Below are 18326 nucleotides of genomic sequence, written 5' to 3'. Positions count from 1 at the left end.
GCCATTCCCCAATAGTTTATGGCACATAGATGGGCATATGCGTCTCATTCGGTAATAAGGGATCATCTTATATTTGTACTCGTGGGAGCATCAGAAAGCCATATTGTATGGACAGCACTGATTAAATTGAATTTTATCATTTGTATATCCAAGTTACACAAACTCCAAATTGCCTCCATGTAGTCTTAAGTGCACAGCAATATCACCTCTACCGAGATGATATTTCAAACAAGATATGAATCTTGATTGTTTTCTTGTATTTAATCATTATTCTTTTCATGTTTGTTTTACAGGTGGGGGTTTGTGACACATGCTGGCATTGATGGGAATTCCAGGCTAATAACGTACCTCAACTGCAGCACAGACGACACAGCTTTGACAGTGTTGAAATATTTTGTCCAAGCCACCTGCCTGTATGCGTTACCCTCCAGAGTAAGATCAGACCATGGTGGTGAAAACACTGGTTGCTCTTTTAATGAACCTACTGCAGGGACAAGACACCAAAATTACACCCCCTCACAATTTACTCACACCTCCCATGGCCTGATTATCTACCAACAGTGGCCCTTTTTGGATTATCATTTTGGCATAGGAACTTTCCTTTCCTATCGTAACCGAGTGAGATGAGCCGGTAGCACCTGGAGCAAAGATCGTCTAAATTTTAATAATGCTTTGGAAAGGTTCTGACCATCCGAAAGGAAAGGAGATATATTATGCAGCAGGAATATTTAAAGGGGAAGTCTTTTTTGTATTTTTAATGCCTTTACAATCATACATTCTATGCACATACACTGGTCTAAACATGGTATTCAGATTAATTTTACCTTTGTGGAATATGAATTATGCAGAAAATCTCACTTGTTTTTATCCAAATCAGGGGGCTAACATTTTGTACTTGCTATTGACCGAACAGTACATCACAGTTTCTGTGAGGACAAAATTTCTGGTTCTGTCACAGTCCACCGGAAGCTTTCACATCGCGCAGGTGTAACTTGGGCCGATCACAAGTGCTACTTAACTTTGTTAAACTAAATGAAGAGATGCCTCCGTGCAATACTCAGAGTAAGATGACGTTGTGTAAAGGAAGTGGCATGATGTATAGAAGTTAATGGAGTGCTGTATCTGTCTCCTAAATACAATAAGGACTTTTTACATGGCTTTTCAATTTTTATTGCTTCTTTCAGACACCACCCGAGGGTGGGTGAGACGAGGATTTTTTTTTAATATTTTGTATATTCAGTCCCTGATTGACTGTTGTCTTCTTGAGATACAGCACAAACATTGCTGATTACTTCAGCGTTCATCCTTTCCCTATGGAATGCAATGTTAACGGAGTGGTGGCTTGCTGACATGGTGATGCACTGCAGTTCCAAAACAACAATGGCGGAGCCACCCGGGTTTGCAACAGAAAAAAAAACCCACAAGCAGCCAACACCTGCCCAAAAGGATGTTTGTGAGAAATATAACAACAAAAAAGTCACCGATGCAAAAGCACGGAGACTATGTTTATATGCAGACGTACTATATGCTCATGCATGCTTGACATTTTCAATGGTCAATTTCAACACCAGGTTGGTCATATTTTTTTTACAAAGAAAACGCCTTTGTAACAGGACTGTACTGTGTTATGGCTGCTTCAGCATCGTCGTCGTGAGTCGTTATGAGTACAAATATTTTTGTTGATATTTCTCTCTTAATATACTGTATTATACATTTTAACTGTGTTTGATCATTTAAAAATTGTGTTAAAACACCGTAAAAACATTTTTTTTAAATGTTCTGGAAATGATTTTATAACTTTTATAACTTGCCTAAGGTGTGTAAATTGAAGGAAACAACTGTAACATTGTTCATCTATTTTCTATATTGCTCATGAGAGTCACAGGTGACCTGGATCCTATCCCAGCTCAATCCCGATGATAGGCATGATAAACCCTGGACTGGTCGCATCTCTATTGCAGGGCACTTATCGACAAACATCCATTCACACCTAAGGATTTGCTTTTAGTTTTCAATTAACCCAAAAAGTGTGGTTTTGGAATGCAGGAGGAAGCCAGAGTACTGGCATAAAATCCCAACAAACATGGAGAGTGCATGCAAACTTCAGGAGGCCCAAGCTCGGATTCTAACAACCCACCTCAGGACTGTTAAGTGACCACAACATATTATATATAATTTTACTTTGACCTTAATGAGTAACTTTTTTATTCAGTTCACATACTGTAAATACTTTAAAAAAAAATGTATAATTTTCAAAGGCATGAAAAAGTTACTCAAGTTTTTTTTTTTTTTAAGGTTACCTCTATCCGCTGTTGCAGCATTATCTAATGGTTACCTTACTTTATATGCCCATTTAGTATGGTAAAGCCAAGCTTATACAAATCAACACTCCTCACAACCAATCAATAATGGGGTGCATGAAAATAACAATTATTCACGTTGCCAGTACACACCAAATAATGAGAGGTATTGTGTTGAGGCACAGGAACTCTTTTATTTTGTTAAGTTGTGCCTGCTTAATAATACAAATAGCCCTTTTAGGGAAATAAGACATTTTTACTTTAACTTTGTTAAACAGTAGTTCCCTTACTTTAACAAAAACAAAACACTAATTTTACCAAAATAAATACTAAACATGAAACCAAAAATATCCTTTTCATGTGTACAATTCCCCTTTTCAAATCCCCTCTGAAATCACTTAAAAATATATCAGAAGAGGAGTTAAGAACCATTTTAAATACTGACACAAGGAGCACAGGAATGTGCAGTGCTGTTCTTCCACTGTAAGTGAATGCATTGTCTGGGGCATGCAAATATTATTTGAGGATGCCATTGTGACGTTCATTTACCTTGCGGTGTTCTGCTGTTAAACAGCTGCAAAGAACCCCGGGTAGACGGGAGCAGAACTGCACACAATCGAAACCTCCCGCGATTCTAATTGTCTGTGTGCGGCTTTCTTGGGCTGAAGCTGTGAGCACACTGTGGCGTCGCGCATGCGTCTGTTTCCTGACACAATCCTCCATTTTGAATGTGTGTGTATTGGGATAGACGCGTGCTGACGGTTATGTATGGGCACACCTTAAATTCAAATGAGCCAATCAGCGTATCGTATATGCTGACGCTTAGGTATGGGCACACCTTAAATTCAAATGGGCCAATCAGCGCATCGTATATGCTGACGCTTAGGTATGGGCACACCTTAAATTCAAATGAGCCAATCAGCGCATTGTATATGCTGACGCTTATGTATGGGCACACCTTCATTTCAGAGGAGCCAATCAGCGCATCGTTATCGCCACATGCCCTCCTCAGACAGGGTCTCCAGTTAGTCAAACATTATACACACAGTCGCGCTGCTGCGGTCCTCTGCATTACATCTGTTAGTGCACGCAAAGAATACAACGGATAATTTTAACAAGCGATCGCGGTAATGCGCAGATTATAGTCCAAACATATAAAATGTATAACATAAAAATCACTTGATAATTTTTTATTTGATACAATTTGCCGAGGGTCTGGACAGAGAAGGCTCGGACAGAGGAGGTCGGCAGTCCGGGCGTGGATCGCGGTCCGCCAGTTGAGGAAGACTGCTTTAGGCAAAACATGCAATACAGCAACTGGTTTGGCATGTGTTGGCATCACAGGGAAGACTCCATTAGTGAAATGGAGGAGCTATCTTGGTAATGGTTGGTATCCTAAGTCAAGCCATTTGACTGCCACAGTGTTTTAAAAATGGCATCAAGGGTGGGCATCTAAAATGTCCCCTGCAGTGGGCTTCACACGGAACAATTACAAGAAATGTACGGTGAGAGCACTTGCTTTCCATACTTGGTTTTATAACTTTGGCGATGAAGTTTGATCGAGTCAACAAATTTAAGATTAAGAAAAAGATTAAGAAAACCTTTATTAGTCTCGCAATGGAGAAATTCCAGATTCACAGCAGCAAAGTTATGAAAGGAAGAAGTAGAACAACAAAAAAATAGGAGCTGCTGGAAAGGCAGCCACTCTCGCGGCGCCATTTTGAAGTCAAAATAACAAAAATAACACAAGACAACACATAGGACAGAGACAGTCGTGCAATCTTCACCACTTTTCTGCATACACTTTGTTGTCTGAAGCAGTTATAGATGAAAGAGGAGAGGATCAAAGTGTCCTTTCACCAGTGGATCAGAGACATCATGCTGAAAAATGTGCACACGTCTGCTACAAGCACAGTTTTGAAAGCAAACACTAAGCTGTAGCGTCCATTGACGAAAAGAGATTAGTTCACTTCTCCTGTCCCACATAATCCGCTTCAAACTCCAAGCCGCGACTCCCAGCTCCAAATCCGCATCGGCACTCCGCGCCAACGCTCCTTTCTTCTCATCGTCGGCTCCTCAAGACCTCCATCCATCCAGCCGCAGACCGTTCAACAGCACCGATCTCTCCACTGAACAAAGCGGGGCTGTGAAAAATGCTGCCCATTACAGGCGCAAGACACAAGCGCCCCGGGACTGTCCAGCAACGACAGTCAAATGGCCCCGACATTCCTCCAGTCAAAAACAGTGCTGGTATACACATGCTGCAGAGAAGGCGCAACCACCAAGCACAGAATCTCCTCCTTGATGTATGTCGTGGCCAAAAAATGCTGAAAAAGGTCCACATCAAGTCCACACGACGTAACAACAAACACAAAGTGACAAAAGAAACACAAGAACAACAAAAAAAGCAAGGCTCATGAGAGCACTTGCTGACGGCTGCCTACTCGGGCGCCATCTTGACTTCAAAGACTTCAAATGTGTCTGGCAAATTAGCTTTAGCATGTCTCGCAGCGTGATTCAACACTTACAACAATTGGAGGTAAATTGTTTTTTGCATTTGGGCGTCTGGTGCCATGATGAATGGCTCTTCTCAAATTGGGTAAGCGCCATTTAGTTATCAAATTAAATGTTTTTTAATCAGTTGGTGTTTTTAATGGTGGCTATGTGCAGCATCAGTTGTGCTCAATGTCGACCATGGAAGGAAACAAATATGGTCGCCTTGTAATTGAAATTGCTGTGATACCTCAGTTAAATAGTGGCATTATGATGGTATTATTTTGGTTTGCTCTTTTATTCAGTTTTATCATGCATTTTTTTTCTCCCTACAAGGACTTTGGAATAGGTTTGTGGTTGTTTTAATGGGCATACATTTGAGAGAAAAAGTTGTTAGTATCTAGGTAGTGTGTGCAAGTGCTTGCCAACAGAATTTATATACATATACATATACATATACATATACATATACATATACATATACATATACATATACATATATGTATATATATAAGAAGCAAATATTGTCAAAACATATTATCCCAAACATATTTATCGAAAAATATTACATGCTATCAATTTCAAACTCTGGTTAACTTGGTCAGATCTGTTAGGTTTCAGTAACAATAAATAATTGACTTCAGTAGGGCCTAAAGGGCAACCCGACATCACCAAAATCCGCAGGACTGGATTCCAACCACCAAACAAACACATGCACCACGACTGCAGTTATATAAAGCACACAACTTCGGTCTTCTGCCATGGTAACCCATTCAAATAATGTGTTTAGAGCAAACATTTTTATTTACATTTGGGGTTATGTTATTATTTGATAGACACTGCTCTAAAGTGAAAAATGAATGTTTCTGCATTCTTTAAATTTCCCTCCCTATCCTTGATTTAACAATGATTAATCACAGGAAGCCGTCACCTTACCGTGGTGGAGGGGTTTGCGTGTTCCAATGATCCTAGGAGCTAAGTTGTCTGGGGCTTTATGCCCCTGGCAGGGTCACCCATGGCAAACAGGTTCTAGGTGAGGGGCCAGACAAAGCACGTATCATAGACCCTAATGATGAATACAATAGATGGACCAAGGTTTCCCTTGCCCGGACGCGGGTCACCGGGGCCCCACTCTGGAGCCAGGCCTGGAGGTGGGGCTCGTTGGCAAGCGCTTGGTGGCCGGGCCTACACCCATGGGGCCCGGCCGGGCACAGCCCGAAGAGGCAACGTGGGTCCCCCTTCCCATGGGCTCACCACCCATGAGAGGGGCCAAAGGGGTCGGGTGCAAAGTGAGCTGGGCGGCAGCCAAAGGCGAGGACCCTGGCGGTCCGATCCTCGGCTGCAGAAGCTAGCTCTTGGGACATGGAATGTCACCTCTCTGGCAGGGAAGGAGCCCGAGCTGGTGTGTGAGGCAGAGAATTTCCGACTGGATATAGTCGGACTTGCCTCCACACACAGCCTGGGTTCTGGTACCATTTCTCTCGAGAGGGGCTGGACTCTCTTCCACTCTGGAGTTGCTCACGGTGAGAGGCGCAGAGCAGGTGTGGGCATACTCATTGCCCCCCGGCTCAGTGCCTGTACATTGGGGTTCACACCAGTAGACGAGAGGGTTGCCTCCCTCCGCCTTCGGGTGGGTGGACGGGTTCTGACTGTTGTTTGTGCATATGCACCAAACAGCAGCTCAGCATACCCACCCTTTTTGGAGTCGTTGGAGGGTGTACTGGAGAGTACTCCTGCTGGGGACTCCCTTGTTCTGCTGGGGGACTTCAATGCTCACGTGGGCAACGACAGTGAGACCTGGAGGGGCGTGATTGGGAGGAACGACCCCCCCGATCAGAACTCGAGTGGTGTTTTGTTATTGGACTTCTGTGCTCGCCACGGATTGTCCATAACGAACACCTTGTTCAAACATAAGGGTGTCCATATGTGCACTTGGCACCAGGACACCCTAGGCCGCAGTTCGATGATCGACTTTGTAGTTGTATCATCGGATTTGCGGCCGCATGTTCTGGACACTCGGGTGAAGAGAGGGGCGGAGCTGTCAACTGATCACCACCTGGTGGTGAGTAGGCTCCGATGGTGGGGGAAGATGCCGGTCCGTCCTGGCAGACCCAAACGTATTGTGAGGGTTTGTTGGGAGGGTCTGGCGGAATCCCCTGTCAGAAAGAGTTTCAACTCCCACCTTCGACAGAGCTTTTCCCATGTTCCGGGGGAGGCGGGGGACATTGAGCCCGAGTGGACCATGTACCGTGCCTCTATTGTTGAGGCGGCCAATCTGAGTTGTGGCCGTAAGGTGGTTGGTGCCTGTCGTGGTGGCAACCCCCGTACTCGCTGGTGGACACCAGCAGTAAGCCTTTATGGCCTGTGGGACCCCAGAGGCAGCTGACGGGTATCGACTGGCCAAGCGGAACGCGGCTTCGGTGGTCGCCGAGGCAAAAACCCGAGCATGGGAAGAGTTCAGTGAGGCCATGGAAGCCGACTTCCGGACGACTTCGAGGAAATTCTGGTCTACCATCCGACGTCTCAGGAGGGGGAAGCAGTGCACCACTAACACTGTGTACAGTGGGGATGGGGCGCTGCTGACTTCGACTCGGGACGTTGTGAACCGGTGGGCAGAGTACTTCGAAGACCTCCTCAACTCCACCAACACGTCTTCCTTGGAGGATGCAGAGCCCGGTGACTCTGAGGTGGGCTCTCCTATCTCTGTGGCTGAAGTCACCGATGTGGTTAAAAAGCTCCTCGGTGGCAAGGCCCCAGGGGTGGATGAGATCCGCCCGGAGTTCCTCAAGGCTCTGGATGTTGTGGGGCTGTCCTGGTTGACACGCCTCTTCAACATCGCGTGGTCAACAGGCAGAGTGCCTCTGGATTGGCAGACCGGGGTGGTAGTCCCTCTTTTTAAAAAGGGATCACACTCCTCAGCCTCCCTGGTAAGGTCTATTCAGGGGTGCTGGAGAGGAGGGTCCGTCAGGAAGTCGAGCCTCAGATTGAGGAGGAGCAGTGTGGTTTTTGTCCCGGCCGTGGAACAGGCCTTAGCAGGGTCCTTGAGGGTATGTGGGAATTCGCCCAACCAGTCTACATGTGTTTTGTGGACTTGGAGAAGGCATTTGACCGTGTCCCTCGGGGAGTTCTGTGGGGGGTGCTTCGTGGGTATGGGGTACCGAACCCCCTGATACGGGCTGTTCGGTCACTATACCACCGATGTCAGAGTTTGGTTCGCATTGCCGGCAGTAAGTCGGAATCGTTTCCAGTGGCGGTAGGACTCCGCCAAGGCTGCCCTTTGTCGCCGATTCTGTTCATAACCTTTATGGACAGAATTTCTAGGCGCAGCCGAAGCGTTGAGGGGGTCCGTTTTGGGGGCCTCAGTATTACATCCCTGCTTTTTGCAGATGATGTGGTGCTGTTGGCTCCTTCAAACGGGGCTCTCCAACTCTCACTGGAGCGTTTTTGCAGCCGAGTGTGAAGCGGTTGGGATGAAAATCAGCACCTCCAAATCTGAAACCATGGTCCTCAGTCAGAAAATGGTGGAGTGCCCCCTCCGGGTCGGGGAGGAGATCTTACCCCAAGTGGAGGAGTTCAAGTATCTTGGGGTCTTGTTCACGAGTGGGGGTAGGAGGGAGCGGAAGATCGACAGGCGGATCGGTGCAGCGTCTGCTGTGATGCGGACGTTGTATCAGTCTGTCGTGGTGAAGAAGGAGCTGAGCCAAAGGGCGAAGCTCTCAATTTACCGGTCGATCTACGTCCCAACCCTCACCTATGGTCACGAGCTATGGGCCGTGACCGAAAGAACGAGATCCCGGATACAAGCGGCTGAAATGAGTTTTCTCCGCAGGGTGTCCGGGCTCTCCCTTAGAGATAAGGTGAGAAGCTCAGTCATCCGGGAGGGGCTCAGAGTCGAGCCACTTCTCCTCCACATCTAGAGGAGCCAGATGAGGTGGCTTGGGCATCTGATTCGGATGCCTCCTGAGCGCCTCCCCGGTGAGGTGTTCCGGTCATGTCCCACCGGGAGGAGACCCCGAGGAAAACCCAGGACACGCTGGAGAGACTATGTCACCCAGCTTGCCTGGGAACGACTCGGGATCCCCCGGGGAGAGCTGGAAGAAGTAGCTAGGGAGAGGGAAGTCTGGGCTTCCCTGCTAAAGCTGTTGCCCCCGCGACCCGGCCCCGGATAAGCGGTAGATGATGGATGGATGGATGGATGGCTCGACAGTGCCCAAAAGTGCCCATTCCTGCATTGATGCACGACATATTGTTAAAGAGGTATGTCCATCAAAATATTCCAAAGCATAACATCTAACAATAAAAATCAATATTTCTCTTAAATGAAAAATGATCGAGGTCGTGTGTGCATGGGACGTTATCAAATTTCACCTAATTGGCCCAAAAAGTATTTATTTATAACAAACAATGTATTTTTTTCATCGATCTATGTGTTTGTACTTTTGGAGACATTTTTGTTTGGTGGCGTGAAGTGAAATTTTACCAACTTCAAATGTATGCCTCGGCTCAATAAGGTTTGGAAATCAGTGAGAGGGATGGATGGATGGATAGATAGATAGATGCAGTCATCTGATTGGTTGCCCTCTATATCAATCAAATAACGGGATTGATGAGAGGCTTGCGAGCTTAGAACCGTTGTTTGCGCATGAGCGGTGATGCAGTCATCTGATTGGTTGCCCTCTATGTCAATTAAGTAACGGGAACGATGATAGGCTGACGTAGTACGTTCTGTGTAGTTAGCGCCTTGTTTGAATGGCATCACCACTGCCGAGGCGTTTTCGACGCTTGTCACGTGAAAGTCCGGAAGCCGCATTGAACCAGCCAAAGAGCCGCATGCAGATTTTGTGGTTTTTGTGGTCCTTGAAACAAGTTGAATTTGTAGTAGCTTTCTCTATCTTAGGCATGTGCTGGAATTTTGAAGTAGAGATTAAATTCCTGATAATTTGGAATTTTCATAAATTTTATTAATCAATATGTGGTTGTTTTATTGCAGGCACGCAAGCCTCTCTCGTTTCAGAGAGGGAGCAGTCGGGTCCACATGACCTGAACTGCAAAGGGCTTTTTTGTTCACTGAAAAAATATGGAGATGTATATGCTGTATTTCCCGAAATAAAAGACAGATTGCTTGGGACAAGAATTATTTTTTTTTAAATTTTCATCTCTGACATAAACAACTCTGATCTCTCTTTGGCAACTTCCTTGAATGTCTCCTGGCCACTGGCCACAATGAGAGCCTGCAACAAGATGTTCTGACAGAACATCAGAGATGGGATTTATTTGCTGTGGTACAATTAGTCTTTCTACTGTAAAGGGTTATTGGATGTCAGGTACAACAGTTACGTGTTCACTGTCATTGGGAGAGTCTATTCAGATTGCTGGACTTGGAATGTCAAGTCAAGTCAAGTCCAACTTTATTGTCAAATTCATTCATGAAAGCAACAGCAACCGAAGCAAGTGCAGTGACATAAAGCCTTTAAAAAGTCACATTATTATTATTATTATCATTATTATTATTATGGGTTTATAGTCTGAATACTTAACACCCCCACCCCAAGCCTCTCCATTTGTAGCATCAACTGTCTAAATGCACATCTTGTTAGCCGCTCCAAGCCAGAAAGCTCACTTTTGTGCAATGAGGATGGAAGCTGGGAAGAAGGCCCACTGGCACCGCTGGCCCAATCTTAATGGTCATCATAGCAGACAGGTCTAATGCTAGTTGGAGGGAAAGGGGGGATAAATCAAAGCACCGATTGGCGCTGTGAGATACAATACAGGTACCCATGATACTGAGAATTGTCAAGTTCCATTTGTATTCATGTCTTTGGGGTTGGGGGTGCTCAGGTGCAGGCTATTTGGGAATTGTGAGCAAAGGGCAACAAATCAACAAACACTGCAATTCTGTGTGGAAAAATGAATACAAAAACTTCCCCTCCTCAATGCCAAATGCCAATGTGAAGGTGTTGTATTATTATTATGATCATTACTTAGTCTCCGTCCCGGTGGTCGACTGGTTAGCGCGTCTGATTTGAAGTCTCTGAATTGTCCCTAGGTGTGAGTGTGAGTGATAATGGTTGTTCGTCTATGTGTGCCCTGCGATTGGTGGACAACCGGTTCAGGGTGTCCCCCGCCTCCTGCCCGAAGATGACTGAGAGAGGTTCCAGCACCCCCCGTGACCCTTGAGGCTAAAGTGGATCGGAAAATAGATGGAAGGATTTATTAGTCTTGTGAAGAGTGCTTTTGTACAGCTGTGACTGTACAAAAAGCGTACTTAAAGTGCTGTATGTAAAGTTGAGTTGAGTTAAAAATTGAATTGAGTGCAACTTTAATTGTCGTAAGCCACAAGAGCGACTCGTGAACAGCCAAAACATCTACATTAACCCTTTCATGCATCCTGTAACCTGATGTAATAACTGTAGAATAACCGCTGTATAATAACTGTAATAACCGCTGTCCCTGAAAGGGTTAAGCTCACAAGCTCTAAAATTTCAACACGATGTGATTTATAATGGGTATAATGTTTTTTTTTTCGTTGGGTAATGATATCTCAAATTGATCTAAATCAGTTAAGCCTTCTGCTCAAGGCTTACAACGTGTTACTTACATTTTCCAAGTAGGTTTTCCTCTTTCATACACTTCGGTGTGAGTGATAATGGTTGTTCGTCTATGTGTGCCCTGCGATTGGCGGACAACCGGTTCAGGGTGTCCCCCGCCTCCTGCCCGAAGATGACTGAGAGAGGTTCCAGCACCCCCCGTGACCCTTGAGGCTAAAGTGGATCGGAAAATAGATGGAAGGATTTATTAGTCTTGTGAAGAGTGCTTTTGTACAGCTGTGACTGTACAAAAAGCGTACTTAAAGTGCTATATGTAAAGTTGAGTTGAGTTAAAAATTGAATTGAGTGCAACTTTAATTGTCGTAAGCCACAAGAGCGACTCGTGAACAGCCAAAACATCTATATTAACCCTTTCATGCATCCTGTAACCTGATGTAATAACTGTAGAATAACCGCTGTATAATAACTGTAATAACCGCTGTCCCTGAAAGGGTTAAGCTCACAAGCTCTAAAATTTCAACACGATGTGATTTATAATGGGTATAATGGTTTTTTTTTTCGTTGGGTAATGATATCTCAAATTGATCTAAATCAGTTAAGCCTTCTGCTCAAGGCTTACAACGTGTTACTTACATTTTCCAAGTAGGTTTTCCTCTTTCATACACTTCGGTGTATATACCCCTGACTCCTTCCATCTTGACGATTCATGAACCGGATATAACACGGCTCTTCAAGCAACCAAAGAGCAAGAGGGCATCAGAGCTGAATGGACTATCTCCCTCCTGAATGAAAGTCTGCGCTGATCAGTTTGCACCAGTCTTCACACAGATGTTCAACAGATCCTTGTGTCTGTGTGAAATCTCGGCTTGCTTCAAACACAGTTCAGTGGATGACACAGTCAACATGAGGCTGCACATTATCCGGGAACCCTGGGAACAAGGGCGCAGGGATGTACGCAAAGATCCTGTTTGTGAAATTCAGATCTGCGTTCAACACCATCATCCCTGAACTACCTCCAGCTCGGTGTGTATCCTGTCATCTGCCAGCGGAGGACAGCTTCATGACAGGCAGGACATAACAGGTGAGGCAGGGGGTGGGCGGGGCGATATCCTCAACACACACCATCAGCACCAAAGGCCCCCAAGGATGTGTTGTCTCTCTGCTCCTCTTCTCTCTCCACGCAAACAGCTCCACCTCATCGCTCTCAGCTGTCAAACTCCTGAAATTGGCAGACAATTCCACAGTCATCGGCCTCATGAACGATGGGGACAAGCCTGCATCTTGACACAAAGTGGAGCGGCTCAGGCTTTGGTGTGGCCAACACAACTCAGGGCTGAACATGTTCAAGACTTGTAGAGATGATTGTGAACTTCAGGTGACATCCTTCAGTCGGGTGGCATCCTCAGCTCCCACTAACGCTGTGCAAATGCCCTGTGCCAATCGTTGAGACCTTTAAGGTCCTGGGAATTACTGTCTCTCAGGAACTGAAGTGGGAGACTAACATCAACTCTATCTTGAAAAAGACACAGCAGAGAATGTACTTCTTGCAACTGTTGAGGAAGTATGGTCTGCCATAAGGCATGACAAAGAATTTGTCCTGAGCGTGTGTTAAAGACAGTTTTCCATTCATCTCCCTTTCTGATTTGAACCAGGTAATAAGCTTTTATCCCGTCTATCCATCCATCTATTGATTTACGAAAAAAACGCTATTTTAAAGGTCGCCTCCCTGGTGAAGTGTTCTGGGCATGCCCTACTGGCAAGAGGCCCCGAGAAAGACCTAGAACACGTTGACAAAGAATTACAGGCATAAACTTACAGTTCCTCTTTTCTGTCAAGAATAAATCTAAACAGACAAGATTGTACACACAGTGATCCACACATGAACCTATTCACCGGTATTCCCGGGAAGGAAATCCATCTCAATATTCAAAGGTTTAGATACTTGAATGGCTTTTTAATTCTGGGGAAATGTGTCTCCGGATAGATATCATCGATGTAAGGCTTTTTCATCCACTTTATCATAACAACTGCAGCATAAGTGAAAAGGGTTCATTTTACGTGAGACATGTCCTGCTCATTCTATGAAGAAAGCCTCCGCATGGCTCAAGGTTATGCTCTATTACCAGGAGAAATCATTGGAGGGAGACAAGGAGACACATCGATGGAGCCGAGTCCCTATTCCCCAACATCTGTCATGTTCCGGTCCTTGGCCTGGCCAGCAGGTGGCAGACTGAGCAGACTTTCTGGCTGCAGACCTGCTGCCAATCTTTCAGTCAAGGAACTGTGTATTTAAGAACCAACAATCTGTCTGCTGGTTGTCGCGATATTGTTATGCCTTGATGCTTCCTTGCCCATAGACTGTTTTTTGCTATAGATCTCGTCGTGTTTCGCTCTTGAACTCTCGGTACCAATGGTTTTGTGAGTATTGGATTTTATTTTTTTGGAATTGGCTTTCTCTTACGTGTGTTTTGGATACATTGTTTTTGTTTGTCTTCGCCATCCTTATTATCCTCCCTTGCCTTTTGTGCAACCGCTTTTTGTTGTTCGTTGTTTGTGCTCTCTGGTCCTTGTTTTGACCAGCGCTTTATGTTTCTACTTTGTCGGTGCGATTTTTGTACATTAAATATTTTTGCTTCGGAGACCTTGTCTGGCGTCTACACTTTTGGGTTCCAAAAACTTGATTCGGTTAGACCGAATCGTGACAGAATATCCCGACCAACATGGAACCCGTAGACCTCAACAAGGTTATGACCGCCTTGACCAGCCAAGGACAACTGGTGGGTCAGCAGGAACAAGCGCTCGCGGAACTCCGGGGCACGGTCTCCCTGCTGGCCCATCGACTCGAGATTTTGGGTTCACCGGTGGAGCGGGAACCCAATATCCCACACCCACCGCGTTGTGGTGACATCCCCAGCTTCGCGAACGTGAGCCAACGGGCTCTGTTTTGCTATGGCTCACTTGGGCACGTAATCGGTTCAACAAGTGACAGTGATCGCCCGACTTGCTTGAAGTTTTTCCCCATCGTTTAACAACAATGAGAGGTCGACCAAGGAAAATACAAAAAAAGAAAGCGAATATGACATCAAGACAAAAACGGAACCCATCCCCTATTTCCCCCCAGGCTGCAATAGAAGCGAGTCCTGTGTCAGGCAGTGATGTCTACCCCGACTGTCAATCCACTTAATGTTCTTTACAACGCACCCCAAAAAGATGCACGAGAGGGACAAAAAAAACCACAAGAAGCATTCCACACCGACAGTCTGGCCACTGTGTGTTCCTTCGGAAGCACCCCCAAAAAATGCATGGGACGGCCAAGAAAAGCACCGGAAGCCTTCCGTACATCCACACCTTTGCATAGGTTGTCCACCGAACGACTGCCCAACATTTGTGACATTCGCTCTGAAGAAGAGGATGGGAAGGATAAGAAATCAGAGGTTGAGTCACCATGCGACACGCCAAGGTCTCAGAACAGGAAGAGGAGCATAGAGGCTGCCGAATCCAGACGACTTAGAAAAAAACTACCAGTGACGCAAACCACATCTTCTCCAGCAAAACGCCGCCGTTCTAAGAACCTGAAAAATAGGGTTATCACTCCTTCATCATCTGAACCCTCACGACCAAGATTCGAACTAAAGGAAGATGAGTCTTTGCTGTCGTCAGATCTGTCAACTGAGTTAAGTGACCACAAGGAACAGATGCCTCTTCTTTCTTTCCTGGAGGATGAGGAGAGTGTTGATGAAGAGGAGCTGCCAAGTTTATTGATGCAGACAAGACCACTGTCTATCACAGAGGGAGTTTTTGTGTGGTGCAAATTTAGACGCTTTCCTACATGGCCGCCACAAGAGGAAGCCCTGCAAGGAAGACGTTGATTAAGCTTCAGAGGATACCAGGAATCTATACAAAGAGTACTACAGTTTGAAACTGGCCAAAGAGAAAAGCAGCAGCAGCAGCAGCAGCACAAGTAACGTTGCAACCAGACATAACAGTGAACAATCTGATTCTGCCCTTCAGAAGGCCTGCTGGGGTTCTCATCTTGAATCGCAGTGCTTTTCCGGCGTCTTCGCCCAGACCGCTTAGTGCCCTGGACAGAGATGCTCTGAAGGCCTCTGCGCAATATTACGGCTTCAAGCTCAAGAGCAACCTGACAACGCTGACTCACAAGGAGAAACCCCTCTCGTTGAAAAAACCCGGACGTGTGCCTGTGAACTCCTTAAAAAAAGATGCTCCAAGTGTTCAGAAAGATAACACTGTCACCACAACCCCTGATGCGGAATCCAGCCCCCCCGGGCGGGTGGAGCCGAACCCTGAAGAACCTCTCGAGCCATTTCGGCACATTCCAGAACCGGCCAAAGGTTCTGTGAGTCCTGGTAGGACGCAAGTGTCACCTATGTCCAGTGGAGATGTAGAAAAAGATTCAGAGACTTTACCTGGAGCAGTTGGACCTGCAGATTTTGGAGGGCTTCCTCGTAACGACCCGCCGGAATCTATTTGTTTCGATAAAGTCCCGAGTATCTATCATGATTTACGACAAGTGTTCAGTAAGGACCGAGCTCAGTCTCTGGTACGATTGTGCCATCAACTTGCTCGCTAACACCCCCCTTCCGAGTTCTCGCTTGTATCAAGTTTCACACAAGGAACAAGAAGCATTGAGGGAGTACATCGACAGCTCCCTCTCCGCTGGCCTTATTAGACCATCTAGATCTCCTTTGGGGGCCGGGTTCTTTTTTATAGAAAAGAAAGACAAGTCACTACGTCCTTGTGTAGACTATCGGGGGCTTAACAAAATCACCATAAAGAATAAATATCCAATTCCGCTATTAGATTCTGCGTTTGCCCCTCTCCAATCTGCAACCATCTTCACTAAACTGGATCTACGTAGCGCCTACCATTTAGTCCGCATACGGGAGGGGGATGAATGGAAAACTGCATTCAAGACCCCACTGGCACATTTTGAGTATCTAGTCATGCCTTTTGGGTTGACCAACGCCCCCGCCGTTTTTCAGAGCCTTATTAATGACGTGTTGAGAGATTTATTGAATGTATTTTGCTTTGTGTACCTGGACGACATAATGATTTTTTCTCGTACGCCCCAAGAGCATCAACGCCACATCAGGCTCGTCTTGCAGCGTCTCTTGGAGAATCGACTCTTCGTTAAAGCAGAGAAATGCGAGTTTCATGTGGAGTCAGTTTCGTTTCTTGGTTTTGTCATAGAGAAGGGTCAGCTGAGAGCGGATTCTGCCAAGACTAAGGCTCTGTGTGTATCCTGTCATCTGCCAGCGGAGGACAGCTTCATGACAGGCAGGACATAACAGGTGAGGCAGGGGGTGGGCGGGGCGATATCCTCAACACACACCATCAGCACCAAAGGCCCCCAAGGATGTGTTGTCTCTCTGCTCCTCTTCTGTCTCCACGCAAACAGCTCCACCTCATCGCTCTCAGCTGTCAAACTCCTGAAATTGGCAGACAATTCCACAGTCATCGGCCTCATGAACGATGGGGGCAAGCCTGCATCTTGACACAAAGTGGAGCGGCTCAGGCTTTGGTGTGGCCAACGCAACTCAGGGCTGAACATGTTCAAGACTTGTAGAGATGATTGTGAACTTCAGGTGACATCCTTCAGTCGGGTGGCATCCTAAGCTCCCACTAACGCTGTGCAAATGCCCTGTGCCAATCGTTGAGACCTTAAATGTCCTGGGAATTACTGTCTCTCAGGAACTGAAGTGGGAGACTAACATCAACTCTATCTTGAAAAAGACACAGCAGAGAATGTACTTCTTGCAACTGTTGAGGAAGTATGGTCTGCCATAAGGCATGACAAAGAATTTGTCCTGAGCGTGTGTTAAAGACAGTTTTCCATTCATCTCCCTTTCTGATTTGAACCAGGTAATAAGCTTTTATCCCGTCTATCCATCCATCTATTGATTTACGAAAAAAACGCTATTTTAAAGGTCGCCTCCCTGGTGAAGTGTTCTGGGCATGCCCTACTGGCAAGAGGCCCCGAGAAAGACCCAGAACACGTTGACAAAGAATTACAGGCATAAACTTACAGTTCCTCTTTTCTGTCAAGAATAAATCTAAACAGACAAGATTGTACACACAGTGATCCACACATGAACCTATTCACCGGTATTCCCGGGAAGGAAATCCATCTCAATATTCAAAGGTTTAGATACTTGAATGGCTTTTTAATTCTGGGGAAATGTGTCTCCGGATAGATATCATCGATGTAAGGCTTTTTCATCCACTTTTTCATAACAACTGCAGCATGAGTGAAAAGGGTTAATTTTACCTGAGACATGTCCTGCTCATTCTATGAAGAAAGCCTCCGCATGGCTCAAGGTTATGCTCTATTACCAGGAGAAATCACTGGAGGGAGACAAGGAGACACATCGATGGAGCCGAGTCCCTATTCCCCAACATCAAAGTCAATCTTTTTATTAGCTTTCCAAACAAGAGCAAATGGGTGTTGTCACAGCAAAGCAAGCTACCCCCCCCCCCCAAAAAAAAAAAAAAAACAGCATCCCTCATTGACCAATCAGCTGTTTAACACAATTGGAGCACATTTCAAAAATATGCTCAACAGTGCCCATTCCTGCATTGATGCACGACACATTGTTAAAGAGGTATGTCCATCAAAATATTCCAAAACATAACATCTAACGATAAAAATCAATATTTCTCTTCTTAAATGAAACATGATCGAGGTCGTGTGTGCATGGGATGTTATCAAATTTCACCTAATTGGCCCAAAAAGTATTCATTTATGACAAACAATGTATTTTTTTTTCATCGATCTATGTGTTTGTACTTTTGGAGACATTTTTGTTTGGTGGCGTGAAGTGAAATTTTACCAACTTCAAATGTATGCCTCGGCTCAATAAGGTTTGGAAATCAGTGAGAGGGATGGATGGATGGATTGATAGATAGATGCAGTCATCTTATTGGTTGCCCTCTATATCAATCAAATAACGGGATTGATGAGAGG

This window comes from Hippocampus zosterae, unplaced genomic scaffold (assembly GCF_025434085.1).
Source record: "Hippocampus zosterae strain Florida unplaced genomic scaffold, ASM2543408v3 HiC_scaffold_22, whole genome shotgun sequence".
Taxonomy (NCBI): Eukaryota; Metazoa; Chordata; class Actinopteri; order Syngnathiformes; family Syngnathidae; genus Hippocampus; species Hippocampus zosterae.
The sequence above is the reverse complement of the archived record's forward strand: the minus strand, read 5'-3'. Positions refer to the sequence as shown.